The following is a 4,080-nucleotide window of genomic DNA, read 5'->3' as shown; positions in this document are numbered from 1 at the left end:
GACTCAAACACTGTGCTCCTTGGTCCAGGGAAGGAGGTGGGGAGAAGTCAGCAATCCTTCCTTCTGTGGCAACAGAATCATGTTGTTCATTACAGAGGGAGCCAAGCTTGGTATGCCCCTCAAACGTGCCTGCCCTTTGGCAAAGGCTTCACTTCTCACCGGGGAGGCCATCCCAGAATGGTGGAGGCTCTTGCTGGAGCTGGTAGCGGTCAGTGGTCACCGAGCATCTACCTGTCCACCTCTCTCTTGTTTTAGAGGAGTACCAGCTTCACGCCGCTCCCTTCACCCTTGTGTCGTCGACCACGGAGTGTGAACACAGGCTGCCTACTGCACTGGCTCTCCTCCTCTAGTCTACACCCTCCACAAGCAATTGTTGCTGCTGCATACTAGCCCCTCCCAGGAAAATGCTCCTCCCGCCCCCAAGATCAGTTCGGAATCTCTATGGCACTCCTATTTGCCCTTCCTGGGAGAGGCAGGCTGGGGCTGTGAGAGGACCCCTGACTTCAGAGGGCCATGTTCTCAGCATGAATTTCACTTTCAGCCCTCAAGAACGAGCGTACGTGAGTGCACCGGCAAACTCCGCTCAGCCAGAGGCTGCTGAGTTTCTTTGCTGTACTCCGTGCTCCAAGTGGAGCACAGAGTCCACCCCCTAATATGCCACCCTCCATTTGGAGTGGGGCATGAGGCTTTGATTGGCTGTGTCGCCTCATCTTCAAGATGGAGGAGACTGACATGTCCACTTCACTTCGCTTCTCCCACCTGAGAGGTGGGGTTGGTAAAGGTGGGCACATCTTTATTCCTAATTTGGTTTTCCCACCAATTCTCCCACCCAAAGTGGGGGTCAGAACCGGTGGGAGCAAGTTACTGGAATCAGCAAAGGCAGGGTCAACTAACAAAGGCGGCAGGCCTTTGAAGCTTCATCTTAGTGGACCCAGCCCATTCCGAGGGAGGAGGCATGATACCTCTGCCCAGGAAGAGCCTTGTTTCTGGACCCAGAGAGCGAAGGCCCTCTTCCCAGGGGTCCAGAAATCTGTCTGGTGGTGGCAAATGGCGGGTAGCCATTCAGGAACCACACCAGGGCTGTTCATTTTTCAGGGGGCACACTGAGAAAACTTTGAAAAGATTGGAATGTAATAGTGCATTTCATTGCACAATTGCCACATAAATTTGTTAAAATGCTACATACACTGAAAGGGCACTGATTAAATATTCAAAACTTTTCTTGCTGAGCCAAGCCAAGCCAATGAACCTGACGTTCCCAAAGACTTGCCCCCAATTGTTTTTCAAAATGTGCTATGGGTGATCCCATAAGTAAAAATAACCTTTGTTGTACCAGGGCCAGCATTTTGTCATGAGGTGCCCAAATATCCCATGGGAGGCCTCTTATATAAACAAGCATTGGAAATGCAATAGGTCTCGCACCATTAGAGTTAGTGCTTTTAGAATTGTTTATGGGTTTTTTTGTAAATGTTTAGCATTTTTGTTTCCTGTAGCCAATGCGAAAGTATTACAAATAAAAAAAGCCATAAACATTTCTAAAAGCTCTAACTGAAATGGTCTGAGAACTATTGCACTGTGTGAGGGTGAGGGTGAGTGAGGGTGAGGGTGAGTGAGGGTGAGTGAGGGTGAGTGAGGGTGAGTGAGAGTGAGGGTGAGTGAGGGTGAGTGAGGGTGAGTGAGGGTGAGTGAGGGTGAGTGAGGGTGAGTGAGGGGTTGAGGTTGAGGGTGAGGTGTTGAAGGTGAGTGAGGGTGAGGGTGAGTGAGGGTGAGGGTGAGTGAGGTGTTGAGGGTGAGGGTGAGTGAGGGTGAGGGTGAGTGAGGGTGAGTGAGGGTGAGGGGTTTTGGGTGAGTGAGGGTGAGGGGGAGTAGTTGAGGCTGAGTGAGGGTGAGTGAGAGTGAGGGTGAGTGAGGGGTTGAGGGTGAGGGGTTGAGGGTGAGTGAGTGAGGGTGAGGAGTTGAGGGTGAGTGAGGGTGAGGGGTTGAGGGTGAGTGAGGATGAGTGAGAGTGAGGGTGAGTGAGGGGTTGAGGGTGAGGGGTTGAGGCGAGACCTAAAAACCTGACGATCGTAGGGTTTAGCAAGATTTTGGGGGTGAATGTAAAGAGGCTTGATGTGTGCATAAGTGCCTCTCAGGCAATACTTAGCATGAGCCCCTTCCCCTCCAAGAACACACCCCCACAGAGTTATTTTAAGTTTGCACAGCTGCATTTCATGTCCAGATGAATACTGAGAATGATAATTTTTCATCACTGAATAGAACTGATGTAGGTTATGAAAATAACACACAGTTTAAACAAACTGGAGATATACCAATAAAATACATCTATATTATTATAAATAACACCACTATTGTTTCATGGCGATCATGTCCGTAAAGGAAAGTAATTTGTGTTACAGCATAAGCGTTTAAAGAGTTTGCAATTGTTTCAAGACTATTTCTATACCATTACTGTGCAACGTTTCTCTACACGGACATAACCGCTTTACTCGCCATTAGAAAGTGACACAGACTATAAGGCAATGAAATATCACACAGGAGCACACTGAAAACGTGCAAATGTCACACTTAAGACTGAAAACTTGGCAACTTTGGACAATGCGGGGGTGGGGTGCCGTGCAGACTGAATACCTGTACCAGTCAGATCCTTCAAGACTGACTCTTCGGCTGTTAGCATCAGTTTGCAAATCCCCGCCTCAATACCTCAAGTGATTGTAACATTGTTTGGACACGGGAAGTCTCATGTAAACAAAAGTCCAGAGCCGAATTACTTAAACCATAATTTGTTGTCATTTTGACATTTTCTCTCCGATTGTAGAATATTTCACATCTATGACAAACATGCGCAACTGACAGAAGACATGAGTGACAGCACCTCTAGTGTTTTCAACTCTGAACTCATTAAGATATCCTAGTTCTTTACTAGACTGCGTTTACATGCAAACTACGATATGTTCATGGCACAATGAGCACCTCTCCGGTGCCTACCTTTAGTTACGGGCGCCATCCAGACTGCAAACTCAGCAGAAACCTCTTTGAAATATTCCTTTATACCAGAATAAATAAACAGAACGAAGATCCGGCAAAATGGCGATCTTTAAATTTGGCGCTAAAGCAGAGAAGCGACCTACAGATCAGACCGCCCCTTAAAGCAGGAAACTAGAACTCTTCCCGTCAAAGCCAGCTCCAGCGCTGCCATGTTCGGATAACTGTTTAACACTAGACATAAAAGAAAGACTACATCAACAAGGTTCACGGAAAGCTCTGGAGAGGGTGCATTTATCTGCATTCAGCAAGCAGGGGGATTATGGACTTGACTGCACTGTCCAGGGGCCTTTTATAGGCCTAATGCGCAGGGCAAGGTAACGAGCCTGTCCCTAATGTGGTTGTCGCTCCCTGTTTGTCCCAGGGAACGGATAACTTTCCGTTATTAGAGAGAGTAACACAGAAAATAAAATGGTCAAGTCATTTAGATAGACAATTGTATACGCATCAAACTTGTTTTTTCAGTTTTAAAATCACGTGTTAAATATTATGCTGCCCCTTCATGCTCACTAATGGAAGCTAACACTAATGTAGAAATTTTGTTGCATTGAGAGGGTGGTGGATGTTACGGGAGTAAACTCTCTCAAAGATGGCCGCTCCGAACACTTTTTGCAATAAAGCTTATTTGATTCTACAGCCACGATTTCTACTGAAGTTCGACTCATTGTGGTTCGCTTGTTGCCCACTGAAGTATTACCCAGGGCATTGCGTTCAATGGACCACGAGAGACTTTGTTTTGTCCCATCATGAGTAAAAAAATAAACAAACAAGACGGAGGGAAGAGAGGGGAGGGGGGAGGAGAAATGCGACACGGCGGGAAGGGGAGGGGGCGGAGCAGGTAAAATAAACAAAGAAGACGGAGGGAAGAGAGGGGAGGGGGGAGGAGAAATGCGACACGGTGGGAAGGGGAGGGGGCGGAGCAGGTAAAATAAACAAAGAAGACGGAGGGAAGAGAGGGGAGGGGGGAGGAGAAATGCGACACGGCGGGAAGGGGAAGGGGCAGAGCGGGTAAAACAAGACGGACGTGCACGCGCTTTT

This window comes from Lissotriton vulgaris, chromosome 1_1, assembly GCF_964263255.1.
Source record: "Lissotriton vulgaris chromosome 1_1, aLisVul1.2, whole genome shotgun sequence".
NCBI classification, from domain to species: Eukaryota; Metazoa; Chordata; class Amphibia; order Caudata; family Salamandridae; genus Lissotriton; species Lissotriton vulgaris.
Note: the sequence above shows the minus strand (reverse complement) of the source record.